The sequence below is a fragment of the Coregonus lavaretus genome, assembly GCF_964263955.1.
Source record: "Coregonus lavaretus genome assembly, chromosome: 25".
Classification (NCBI taxonomy): Eukaryota; Metazoa; Chordata; class Actinopteri; order Salmoniformes; family Salmonidae; genus Coregonus; species Coregonus lavaretus.
In genome coordinates, this window is record NC_140012.1 from 33,617,913 (window position 1) to 33,632,242 (window position 14,330).

Consider the following 14,330-nt stretch of genomic DNA (forward strand, 5'->3'; position numbering starts at 1 on the left):
CAGGAAACTAAACATCTGTCCTCTTCCTCCCTAACTTTGAAAAATGAAACAGTAGGTACCACTAAAACAAACAGTGCATTAACCCTCCACCCATAGAAAATAAAAATTTAAAGAAAAGACCAAGGAAAGAATCAAGAAATAAGTTAGGACAGAGCCCTCCACACCAAACACTCAAACTCCAAAAAACTCCCAGCACGCACTGAGAGAGAGAGAGCGAGGAAGGGAGAGAGAGAGAGAGAGGAAGGGAGAGCGAGAGAGGAAGGGAGAGAGAGAGAGAGGAAGGTAGAGAGAGAGGAAGGGAGAGAAAGAGAGCAAGTGAGAGGAAGAGAGAGAGAGGAAGAGAGAGGGAATAATATTTTGATGTTTGATTCTTAGAGAAATATTTTCTTACTTGACTTATGTGACTTAAACCGCTTTGTCCCCTTGGGAGCATAGGGTGTCCACCATGGCTCTCCACCTCACTCTCTTCTGGGCAAGGGCTCTAGCCAGGAGATCCCCTCTTTGCTCAGTTCTTGTAGAGTGGAGCGTCTCAAATCGTTTTTTGGCCTTCCCTGCTTTCTTTTTTCCTGAGTGTGTGTCCAGTCTATCTCCATTTCCTTCTCCTGATTACACTGCTGATAGCCTTCTGTTTCGTTTCGACCAATCAGAGCATCAGAATTCCCACTGAACTCTCACCTTGTGAGACTCATTCTATCACATTCTATTCCCTTTGACCCCACTCTGGAGGGTTCTAGAGCGCTGGGGGGATTGGGACAGCTCACTCTCAATCCCATTACCTTTGTTTTACACACTTGCTGTGCCTCATGCAGTAACTATGTTGTGTACTAGCCAGGTTCCCCTGGGTACTGAGCCTGCAGACTGTATGTGGGCAGCAGCGTTGCAGGGAAAGGTCAGAGTCTTGACCTCATACGGGGCTGTATGGTTGACTTTGTTAACCCATTAATGTCAATGGAGGCCACTCCAATGCTCTCATGCTGTGTGGCTGTTGGTTAGCTGGCTTTGTGTGGTTTAGACTTTGTGCTTCACCTTCTCATTATAATATCGTTCGTTTTCTTGTCTAATTGCTGAATGAAGTGTTCACGTTGGGCAACAATAGACTAACAAATAACAGCAGTTTCATTTGAATTCCCATAGAATATGTATGTCCTAGTGTGGATTGATTGATTGATTCATTCATTCATTCAGTGTAATAGGAAGTGCTACCCACTTTTGTTTTATGGGACACATGCCTCCAGTTTTAAACTCAATTTCTTTATGTGGAAACATTCCATGCTCTTTTTATTTCCTTTGCCAGATATCTGAGTGTCTTCACTGCTCTACTAAGCGTGAACTTATAGAGAGAGAGAGACGCGTCAATGCACTTTAATCTATTCAAGAAATTTGTGAACAGCACACAGACACATATACAGGCATAAACACCATGCACACACACACAATGTGAATTCACTTCTTCAGTCTCTGCTTTCTTGTTCATCCTATCTACACTGTAGATGAGTAATGACTATGCAAACTAAATAATCTCCCACGCTAATTCCTACATTTGAAATTGATGGCAATATACAACACCAAAATCTCCTGACCAAGACCCATTTGTCTGATTAAACTACACTTTGGGAGCATAATATACCAGGGGGCAGATGCCTAATGTGAGCCTGTTAGCCATATACCATTCCTCAACCTTTTCGTTTTGAATTGTCAGCTATGTATAATTGTATGGTTTTACTTTTTGGTATTTAAGATACTGTAACTCAACCTTTTGGCTATAAAATAGCTAATGTACATTATCATTTTTAAAAAAGCTCTCTGCTCTGAGAGGATCATTTGGGTGTGTAGGCTCTGTACTAATCTATGTGCTCTCTGCCAGCTCTGGGTCTGCATGGCAAATGGCCTAAGACAGTGGCCAAGGATCAATCAGCACGTCCACTTTAAGGGGCCAAAATGTATCTCTTTCTCTCGCTGTTATAGTATCCAGAAGATTGACTACAGCAATGTGTGTTAGAATAAGACAATTGCATCCATGTTAGGTATCCATGTTAGGTATCTATTTGAAACTTTCCCGAAGAGGACTCTGATGCCATCTACAGTGGGGAGAACAAGTATTTGATACACTGCCGATTTTGCAGGTTTTCCTACTTACAAAGCATGTAGAGGTCTGTAATTTTTATCATAGGTACACTTCAACTGTGAGAGACGGAATCTAAAACAAAAATCCAGAAAATCACATTGTATGATTTTTAAGTAATTAATTTGCATTTTATTGCATGACATAAGTATTTGATCACCTACCAACCAGTAAGAATTCCGGCTCTCACAGACCTGTTAGTTTTTCTTTAAGAAGCACTCCTGTTCTCCACTCATTACCTTTATTAACTGCATCTGTTTGAACTCGTTACCTGTATAAAAGACACCTGTCCCCACACTCAATCAAATAGACTCCAACCTCTCCACAATGGCCAAGACCAGAGAGCTGTGTAAGGACATCAGGGATAAAATTGTAGCCCTGCACAAGGCTGGGATGGGCTACAAGACAATAGGCAAGCAGCTTGGTGAGAAGGCAACAACTGTTGGCGCAATTATTAGAAAATGGAAGAAGTTCAAGATGACGGTCAATCACCCTCGGTCTGGGGCTCCATGCAAGATCTCACCTCGTGGGGCATCAATGATCATGAGGAAGGTGAGGGATCAGCCCAGAACTACACGGCAGGACCTGGTCAATGACCTGAAGAGAGCTGGGACCACAGTCTCAAAGAAAACCATTAGTAACACACTACGCCGTCATGGATTAAAATCCTGCAGCGCACGCAAGGTCCCCCTGCTCAAGCCAGCGCATGTCCAGGCCCGTCTGAAGTTTGCCAGTGACCATCTGGATGATCCAGAGGAGGAATGGGAGAAGGTCGTGTGGTCTGATGAGACCAAAATAGAGCTTTTTGGTCTAAACTCCACTCGCCGTGTTTGGAGGAAGAAGAAGGATGAGTACAACCCCAAGAACACCATCCCAACCGTGAAGCATGGAGGTGGAAACATCATTCTTTGGGGATGCTATTTTGCAAAGGGGACAGGACGACTGCACCGTATTGAGGGGAGGATGGATGGGGCCATGTATCGCGAGATCTTGGCCAACAACCTCCTTCCCTCAGTAAGAGCATTGAAGATGGGTCGTGGCTAGGTCTTCCAGCATGACAACGACCCGAAACACACAGCCAGGGCAACTAAGTAGTGGCTCCGTAAGAAGCATCTCAAGGTCCTGGAGTGGCCTAGCCAGTCTCCAGACCTGAACCCAATAGAATATCTTTGGAGGGAGCTGAAAGTCCGTATTGCCGAGCGACAGCCCCGAAACCTGAAGGATCTGGAGAAGGTCTGTATGGAAGAGTGGGCCAAAATCCCTGCTGCAGTGTGTGCAAACCTGGTCAAGACCTACAGGAAACGTATGATCTCTGTAATTGCAAACAAAGGTTTCTGTACCAAATATTAAGTTCTGCTTTTCTGATGTATCAAATACTTATGTCATGCAATAAAATGCAAATTAATAACTTAAAAATCATACAATGTGATTTTCTGGATTTTTGTTTTAGATTCCGTCTCTCACAGTTGAAGTGTACCTATGATAAAAATTACAGACCTCTACATGCTTTGTAAGTAGGAAAACCTGCAAAATTGGCAGTGTATCAAATACTTGTTCTCCCCACTGTATATGGCTGTGTGATCTCGGTGGTAACTTGCATCTGTTACGCGGAGTGGAACAGGGGAACCCAAGAGCAGACTCAGATGAGGAGACTGGGATGAAGTAACCAAGGTATTTATTGAAACACAGGGGGAAGTAGGAGTGCAGGTCAGGGGAAACTGCTGGAAACCAGGTGCAGCTGAGGCTGGAGCTGGGGGGGTTGAGACAGGGTGAGCAGGTCCGGAGGGGAATCCAAGGGAGTAGTAGAGTGGGGAATCCAGGACAGAGTAGCAGGATGCCGAGACGTGGGACTGGAGACAGGGACCAGAGTCGGACCGGGCAGAACTGTAGCGGAGAGGAAAACAGAGTCAGGCAAGGAAAACAGGCACAACAGGATAACAGGATCTGAATAGTAACAAACGGCTAGAACCGTAGACTGACTTAGCAGAGATTACGATCTGGCAGTGTGGAAGTGGCAGGACTGAGTATTTGTAGAGGTCTTGATTATGGAACAGGTTGCAGCTGGTGGGGATCTGCTCTGACTCCAGCACACCTGTCTCCGCCCACACAATCACACACACACACACAGAGAGAGAGTGGGAGAGGGAGAGAGTACTGGGGGAGTGGCGGCAGGTCAAGGAGACACAGGATGAGCAGTAGAGGGCGTTGCAGGAGCAGATGTGACTCTAAATTACTCTATGCAAAGGATTTTATTGTCTTTAGGAATTCTGCCTTATTTACATTGGTCTCATCTCCCACACAATCCAATAGATGCTGTGACACCATGTGAATTGGGCCTGGGTGATCAGGTTACTGTAAACTTGGTGTCGTTGGATTGGTCAATGGTAGTTGGTTTTGGTTTGAAAAAGTTAGCCCTTCAGATGTTCTAAATGGAAAGAAATGCCTTTGTTCTGTCTCTTATCATGAATCCAGTCCATGGAAGAAGGTTGTATGATCAATTCTCATTTCCTAGGCTTCAAGGCCTCTGGCCTGCTAGGCATCTCTTTGTTCATGCTTTGTCTTACATGCCTAGAATAATGCTTTGTAATGCTTGTTAATGTTTTGTAACTGAAGTTTATACCTTTCATTTTACAAAGTTAATCAATAATACTTGCTTTGATATTAGCTTCTCGTGACCATTCCTTGACCTCATGATCGCGTAACACTTGATTGCACATGGTTTTACAATAATATAAAATGGAGTCAGATAGTCAGGTTTATCAAATGTAGATTGTTAAATATTATTTATCACTACACATGTTCATGCTTGGCAGGGGAAGACTGTTTATTTATTTACAAAAAATCATTTAAAGTGGGAGAGAGAGGCTGCCCATGTGAAAAATCTCATCTTCTGGCTCCGGACCAGGGTGTAGAGGAGGATTCAATGAGGAGGACGGAAGACTCTGTAGGAAAGAAATAAATACTGTACAGTAGGCATCCTGTTTAAGAAGGAGGATTCAGTGAGGACAGCATACAGTAGGCACCCTGTTTCAGAAGGAGGATTCAGTGAGGACAGTGTACAGTAGGCACCCTGTTTCAGAAGGAGGATTCAGTGAGGACAGTGTACAGTAGGCACCCTGTTTCAGAAGGAGGATTCAGTGAGGACAGTGTACAGTAGGCACCCTGTTTCAGAAGGGGGATTCAGTGAGGACAGCATACAGTAGGCACCCTGTTTCAGAAGGAGGATTCAGTGAGGACAGTGTACAGTAGGCATCCTGTTTCAGAAGGAGGATTCAGTGAGGACAGTGTGCAGTAGGCATCCTGTTTCAGAAGGAGGATTCAGTGAGGACAGTGTACAGTAGGCACCCTGTTTCAGAAGGAGGATTCAGTGAGGACAGTGTACAGTAGGCACCCTGTTTCAGAAGGAGGATTCAGTGAGGACAGTGTACAGTAGTCACCCTGTTTCAGAAGGAGGATTCAGTGAGGACAGTGTACAGTAGGCATCCTGTTTCAGAAGGAGGATTCAGTGAGGACAGTGTGCAGTAGCCATCCTGTTTCAGAAGGAGGATTCAGTGAGGACAGTGTAGAAGGTGGAGGGAGGAAAGAAGGAGCACAGATACAGTTAGGCATCCACTTCTTTTACAGACAAAAAGAAAGAGTGGTCCGTTTCTGAGGACGTCTCAGGAGAAGGATTATGTAATGCACAGTAGCAGGATATTGAAGGGTTACTGGGAGATTTCAGCAATTAAGGAGCTCCTGTAGACTTCAACGCTAATTAGCAAAAGAGATAGATGTACAGATACTGTACAGTAGGCACCCCACTTATTTTACAGACAGAAAGACGCTGTCCCCTGTTTCACTAATCAGTAGTCAGTAGTCTTTGGTGGCAGATAGATTAGATGGCTGATTGATATATACTGAACAAAAATATAAACGCAACATGCAACAATTTCAAGATTTTACTGAGTTACAGTTCATATAAGGAAATCAGTCAATTGAAATAAATTCATTAGGCACTAATCTATGGATTTCACATGACTGGGCAGGGGCACTGAGGAGCCAGGCCCAGCCAATCAGAATGGGTTTTCCCCCACAAAAGGGCTTTATTACAGACAGAAATAATCCTCAGGTTCATCAGCTGTATGGATAGCTGGTCTCAGACGATCCCACAGGTGAAGAAGCAGGATGTAAAGGTCCTGGGCTGTTGTGGTTACACGTGGTCTGCGGTTTTTAGTCCGGTTAGAAGTACTGCCAAATTCTCTAAACGACTTTGGAGGCGGATTCAATTCTCTGGCAACAGCTCTGGTGGACATTCCTGCAGTCAGCATGCCAATTGCGCGCTCCCTCAAAACTTGAGACATCTGTGGAATTTTGTTGTGTGACAAAACTGCAAATTTTAAAGTGGCCTTTTATTGTCCCTAGCACAAGTTGCACCTGTGTAATGATCATGTGGTTTAATCAGCTTCTTGATATACCACACCTGTCAGGTGGATGTATTATCTTGGCAAAGGGAAAATGCTCACCAACAGGGATGTAAACAAATTTGGCAACAACATTTGAGAGAAATAAGCTTTTTGTACGTATGAAACATTTCTGGGATCTTTTATTTCAGCTCATGAAACATGGGACCAACACTTTACATGTTACGTTTATATTTTAGTTCAGTATAGATAGATCTCCAACTATTAGATTCAGATTATTCCTCAGTCTGACTCATCACTATGTGGGTGCATCCCAAATGGCACCCAATTCCCTACATAGCGCACTACTTTTGACGAGAATCTTATTGGCCCTGATCAAAAGTAGTGCACTATTAAGGGAACAAGGTGTCATTTGGAAAGCAGTCTGTGTTTCAGAGCATCATTCAAGTGATATGAGAGGCCGTATCAGTGCCAAGGATTTACATTACGTAAGCTAATTCCGCTTTCTCTACCAGTTCCCTGTCTAACACCCTCTCCATTTCAGTCTCTTGATTGCATGCCAACACCCAGAGTGTATGTGTGTGCAGGTGTGTGTGTGTAATTCTGAGCATGTATATGTGTGTGTGCGCATGCGTTCCATGCCTGCATCTGTGTGTGTGTTTCAACAATACGCACTATACGCTTGCCATGCCTAATGTGAGCTTGTTAGCCGTCTTTCCTCTCCCCTGAGGCATGTGTCCCTATCTATCCCAGGACTTACCATTTTTAAAACATTTTTAGTCATTTAGCAGATGCTCTTATCCAGAGCGACTTACAGGAGCAATTAGGGTTAAGTGCCTTGCTCAAGGGCACAGACAGATTTTTCACCTAGTCGGCTCAGGGATTAGAACCAGCGACCTTTCGGTTACTGGCACAACGCTCTTAACCACTAAGCTACCTGCCAACTTACTCATGCCCTGCGTCCCAAATTACACCATATTCCCCACATAGTGGCGACCAGGGTGCCATTTGGGATGTAGACATGGTTCTACTTCAACAAGCACTGCCGGTGGAGGGAGGCCACCGAGAGAGCAGTGAAATGTTGCAGTCAACGTCAATTTTGCCTGCATCCTAATTGCCACCCTATTCCCTTTATATTGCACTACTTTTGACCAGAACTCTATGTGCCCTGGGCAAAACTAGTCCAATTTATAGGGAATAGGGTGCCATTTGAGATGAAGACTTTATGTGCCACACAAAGTGCAAATGAGGATCATGCATTTGTAAGGACCCCCAATCCCCGTGGGTGACTGGTGGGTCAACAAGGAGGCTAAGGCACGACGTACCACACTTGTTAGCACTATATACTTACGTATTGTTTTTTATACAGTACCAGTCAAAAGTTTGGACACACCTACTCATTCAATGGTTTTTCTTTATTTTTACTATTTTCTAAGTTGTAGAATAGTAGTGAAGACATCAAAACTATGAAATAACACATATGGAATAATGTAGTAAAATAAAGTGGTGCCTAGAACATTCCAGTTTAATGCTGATATTGCTTTCCTTTTTATTGTACAAAATGTGAAAAAAAAAGAAACACGCACACTGCTCTTGCTAGTGTCACTGCTTTTTAATAAGCCTACGTATTGGCCTCAAGGCCTTCGTCATAGCTTTAAAAAAAAGCTCTGACGAAGGCCTTGAGGCCAATACGTAAAGCTTATTAAAGAGCAGTGATACTAGCAAGAGCAGTGTGCGTGTTTCTTCTTTTCTCACATCTTATTCAACAGTTACCATGCACCTGCAAAAAAGATAGCTCAGATGAGCGAGTGCCTTTTGAATTCCTCTTTATTGTACAAAATGTTGTTTCAAATGTAGCTCAAGGCAGCATTGTGTTTTTTTATACAATAGTTACCATGGAGACGTTACGTAGCCTTATAGTAATGTATCAATTATTTGACCATTTATTTCCACAAATAGGAATAATTGGATAAGACAGAAATATACACTCTTCACAAGACAAACAAACAAAACCCTAACCTGTACAGTGAGGCAAATACAGAAGGACGGAATATTCCCAAATCAAATCATCAAATCAAATCAAATTGTATTGGTCTCATACACGTGTTTAGCAGATGTTATTGTGGGTGTAGCGAAATGCTTGTGTTTCTAGCTCCGACAGTGCAGTAATATCTAACAAGTAATTTCTAACAATTTCACAACATATACCCAATACACACAAATCTAAGTAAAGCAATGGAATTAAGAATATATAAATAATGATATGGACAAGCAATGTCAGAGCGGCATAGACTAAGATACAGTAGAATAGTATAGAATACAGTATATACATATGAGATGAGTAATGCAAGATATGTAAACATTATTAAAGTGACAAGTGTTCCATTTATTAAAGTGGCCAGTGATTTCTAATCTATGTACATAGGCAGCAGCCTCTAAGGTGCTAGTGAAGGCTATTTACAGTTTTTTTTCGATTGCTAACAAGCATTGTTCGATACTGCGGATACATGTGCAAAACTCTAAATACAGTTATCAAAACATGCAACTTGGCAATGCACATCCTACATGTCTCAAAAGCATATTGTTCTACCAAATGAAAGCTAACAGTCTCTCATGACATGCACACTTTGTCATTCATTGTATTATGACCTACAAAACTCTAAAAACAGCTACCACTTGAAACTGTGTCAATTTGTCTTTAATATCATATTTTTTTAGATGAACCAACAGTCATTTTTACAAAAGAAGAGTGGCAAACCTGTACTGTATAGAATGTCCTGCAAGATATGTAAAGAAATAAAGCAGAAAGGCTGCAATATGCTTCAATACAATTTACTGTATTTTTGCAAATTACTGTAATTCCAAAATACACAAAAATAAATAATTCCAGTACTGTTAAACAAACAAAAAGTGTATACAGACTATGAATATGTATAGAATATTGTCCAAATGAAACAGATATATAACAATGCTAGTCAACCCTGTCTGCTGCATTGGGCCATAAGTTCTCATTCACATCACACTGTATGGCCTCTCGCGCAATACACCTGGGAAAGAATCTCTTTGCATGCTTGATCCATCCCTGGCAATCTTCTGCAGAGATATCCAGGCATCCTGCATTCATTGCATCCAATAGTGACATTTGATCATTTGATGTCCTCTTCATAAACGTTCCACTTCCATGAGGAAAATAATTATTCTATGGGGTTGAGGAAGGGAGAGTAAGGGGGAGGAAAAGTGACACCATCCTCTGTGACTGCATGGGAGTGGTGAAATTCCACATTGTCCCATACAATCACCCAGGTTTCCATATTTCTTCTTACTTGCCCTCTTTCTTCACCTGGCAAAAGCCTTCCATGGAGGTCATCCATGAATGAAATGAGGCACTCTGTGTTGTATGGCCCAATTAGTGGTTTATGTAACAGCAATCCTTCAGAGGATATTGCGGCACACATTGTGATGTTGGCACCCCTCTGGCCCAGGACATTCACTGTTGCTCTTTTCCCAATTATATTCCTTCCACGTCGGCGTGTTTTGGCCATGTTAAAACCAGCCTGGCTTCAAGCTCCATGACACTCTAAAATATTGTAAATCCACAGGGCAACATAACAGTTATTCTATAACAGTAGTTTACATTACAGTATACTGTAACTGAAATCACTGCTGAGTGTGCAGTGCTCTGTTGGGTTTTGTTTACAGTAAAAACAGTACTGTATTACAGGATATATACATCTTATCTGGACATATTGGTACCGGAGTTCCTTGACACGATCAGAGTACCTCTCAAAGGGAACAGTGTACACCTGCTTCATGCTGATATGATGCTTTGTCAAGACTCTAGCAATGGTTGTCGTGCTTACACTTTCAACATTTTGAAATGTATTATTGTCTGCCAACACTCTCTCTTGAATTTCTCTGAGTTTTATGGCATTGTTGCTAATGACCATGTCAACAATTACAGCTTCCTGCTGAGCAGAGAAAATCCTACCTCACCCCCCTCCATTTGGTAACCGTTGGGTCCTAGCTTTTGCTCGATTTACTACTCTACAGTAATATTCAGTACAGTTAGATGCCCATGCAGAATGCATATCTTACCTGTTAGTTTACTGGAAGGTTCTTATAATAGATGACACAGTTGAGCGTTGCAAATTTGGCTGCACTCTGAGACCAGCATCTCTCATTGATAGACCATGATTGACAACACGATCAATGATTGTAGCCCTCATCTCATCTGACACTACAACTTTGGGTCTTCCCCTCAGTCGTCTTCCACCACGGATACATAATCCTCTGCCTCTCCCGGCAACTCTTCCACTTCTGTAAGCCACTACATGATCTCTGGCTGGGTCCATGTTTATGTAAAATATATTCCAAAGATGTCCCCTTTTGTAAAGATGATAATGACATAAAAATTGAAAACACCTGGGTAGGTCTTCAGTTACGGAATGTAGAATGAAAATCAGCTGTGAATAATTAAGAGTTATTATTATTTTATTTTTACTTTACAATTTCTATTTTGCTTTTACTGTAGCGATGTAAAAAATGGCAGTCTAATTCAATTTTCAATAGTTTTTTAACTTGAGTTTAACAGTTTTGATAAGGATATCTTAATATTTGCAAAATGGTCTGTAGATACATAGAGTTTTGTTGGTAAATATGTTTTTGTGAGAAAAGTATTTATGTAATTTGAAAGATGTTGTCATTGAATGCATTTTGTGTCAAAGCAATGACAAATGATCCACAGGTTGCCACACAGTGTAGTTGTGATAACTGTATTTAGAGTTTTGCACATATATCCGCAGTATTGAACAATGCTTGTTAGCAATCGAAAAAAACTGTAACAGTCTGATGGCCTTGAGATAGAAGCTGTTCTTCAGTCTCTCGGTCCCAGATTTGATGCACCTGTACTGACCTCACCTTCTGGATGATAGCGGGGTGAACAGGCCATGGCTTGGTTGGTTGTTGTCCTTGATGATAGTTTTGGCCTTCCTGTGACATCGGGTGCTGTAGGTGTCCTGGAGGGCGGGTAGTTTGCCCCCCGTGATTCCCTCAGGAGGCTGAAGAAATTTGGCTTGGCACCTAAAACCCTCACAAACTTTTACAGATGTACAATTGAGAGAATCCTGTCGGGCTGTATCACACCCTGGTAAATGCACCACCCTCTGGAGAGCCCTGTGGTTGCAGGCGGTGATACAGCCCGACAGGATTCTCTCAATTGTACATCTGTAAAAGTTTGTGAGGGTTTTAGGTGCCAAGCCAAATTTCTTCAGCCTCCTGAGTGCGGGGGGGGGGGGGGGGGGGGGGGGGGCTCTGCTGTTTCCTGAAGTCCACGATCATCTCCTTTGTTTTGTTGACGTTGAGTGAGAGGTTATTTTCCTGGCACCACAATCCCAGAGCCCTCACCTCCTCCCTGTAGGCTGTCTCGTCATTGTTGGCAAGAGAACCAGGGCATGTTTATAAGGGCATCATGCAACAGAAAACTTTTAAAAATAACTTTCCAATAGAGAGAAATAGTAATGGCGTCTTTTTGTAGGCACTAACCCCGCCATGGTTCGTTGGACAAAGCCTATGAGGAAAATGTAGGTATTTTGGATAAACGTTGAAAATAGTGTGGTAGACACAGGTTTAGGAGATCGTATAAGTTTTGTTCTATGAGATCATCTTCATTAGCTAACGTCACTTTTAGTGAATTTAAAGAATTTATGTCATCATAAAAAACGTGTAAATCACATAGAAACTTCATAATTCATAAAGATCATGTTAACTGACTGCTATTATCTCATTGATCAAAACGTATAAGAACCCAGAGGTAACTTATTTCCAGGTTTTAGGACTACAAGCTGGCGAGCTCTATAAGCAGAGGCAGCGTGAAAAACAAACAAAACATACACACAAGGAAGCTTTTCTCTTCCAGGAAGCTATGGAAAGGATTTTGTCCAGATCCAACACTGCATATGGCCTCTTTTGTGTGTGTGTCTGTGTGTGTGTGTGTCTGTGTGTGTATGTGTATGTGTGTGTGTGTCTGTGTGTGTGTGTGTGTGTGTGTGTGTGTGTGTGTGTGTGTGTGTGTGTGTGTGGTGTGTGTGTGTGTGTGTGTGTGTGTGTGTGTGTGTGTGTGTGTGTGTGTGTGTGTGTGTCTGTGTGTCTGTGTGTGTTCTCTAGATCCTACGTTGCATATGGCCTCTTAATGCTGGTACTTATGCTATTCATCACTGTTTAAAGCAGGCCTCCCTCCACCTGGCCCTGCCTCGTGTGAACAGCCATGCATGAAATGGTAAACCCTCAGAATCAACCACACACACTGAAAGACACAAGCATGCACGTGCACACACAAACACACACATACACACAGACTCTACTTACCATGCATGAAATGGTAAACCCTCAAAAAACAAACACACAGACTGAGTGGGAGAATGAGTACTACACGGCCTCCTCCTTGTGAGACAGAGGCTGCCACTCCAATGACACCCTATTCCCTATATAGGGTAAATGCTTTTGACCAGAGCCCTATCAAACATTGTGCACTACTGTAAGTAGGGAATAGGGTGCAATTTGGGACGCACCCACACTGTAACCCACAAGGCATTTTTTAACTCAAATACTTCTAGAAAGTTGAACTCAAAGTCAATGAAAAGTCATTATTACTTAAAATGTTTATGTGGTGCTGACTCAAAACTAAATGAGAAGTCACATCAACAATTTTTTCAAGTTATAATAACAAATTAACTTTTTTCCCAGCATGCTCTACTGCAGGTGGTTTTTGGGGAATTGTTTTTAATATGTGTTTTTGCACATACATTGAGTAGTTTATTGATTAGTCTTATGCTACATGATAAATAACATACATTTTTCTAAACTAATCCAATCACTTAGTTGGAAATTTTGCACCTGTTACTGAAATGGTTGTTCCAGTTTCAAGTTCCACTGTTCCTAACCCTGGCAGTCATTATAAATGCAGGTTGCCGGTGAATACACATTTCAACTGTAGGATATATGATATCCTAACTCTGGTTGGATTCCAATAGGAATCACACATCTCTTTTCAAGCCAGCATAATGTGACTTGTAGGCAGGGTTGCAAAATTCTGGTAAATTTCCCAGGTTTTCCTGAAATCCTGTTTGGAAAATTCCTGGAAATCCTTCAATCAGGATCTTTTGAAAATCTGGGGATTTTGGGAAAGTAACCAGAATTTTGCAAATGTGGCCTGTAAACTAGTTGTGGGGAAACAAAGCCCCCTGAATTGAGGTTTTCCAGCCAACAAAGTTGAAAATATGTTCATTACTCAAGGCTTTGATCAACACAGTGTACACTAATGGCACCTGCTGATCAAAATAATTTAGAGCAGACAAATTATTATAGATGTCGTCCCACACTCCGTCGGTGGTTGTTCGACGAAACAAAGTTTCGGACTTCATTGATCACGTGCTTCTGATAAAGTAATACAGGCATCGGCACAATGCTTCGAAGTACACTGTTTAGCTATGTCGACACGTGCTTCGGAGCGCTGGCATCGAACGTAACATCACTACTGTAAACCAGGAGTTTCAGGCCACTGTATTAGGCCTTATGAGATACAGTGAGGGAAAAAACTTATTTGATCCCCTGCTGATTTTGTACGTTTGCCCACTGACAAAGAAATGAGCAGTCTATAATTTTAATGGTCGGTTTATTTGAACAGTGTGAGACAGAATAACAACAACAAAAAATCCAGAAAAACGCATGTCAAAAATGTTATAAATTGATTTTCATTTTAATGAGGGAAATAAGTATTTGACCCCCTCTCATTCAGAAATATTTCTGGCTCC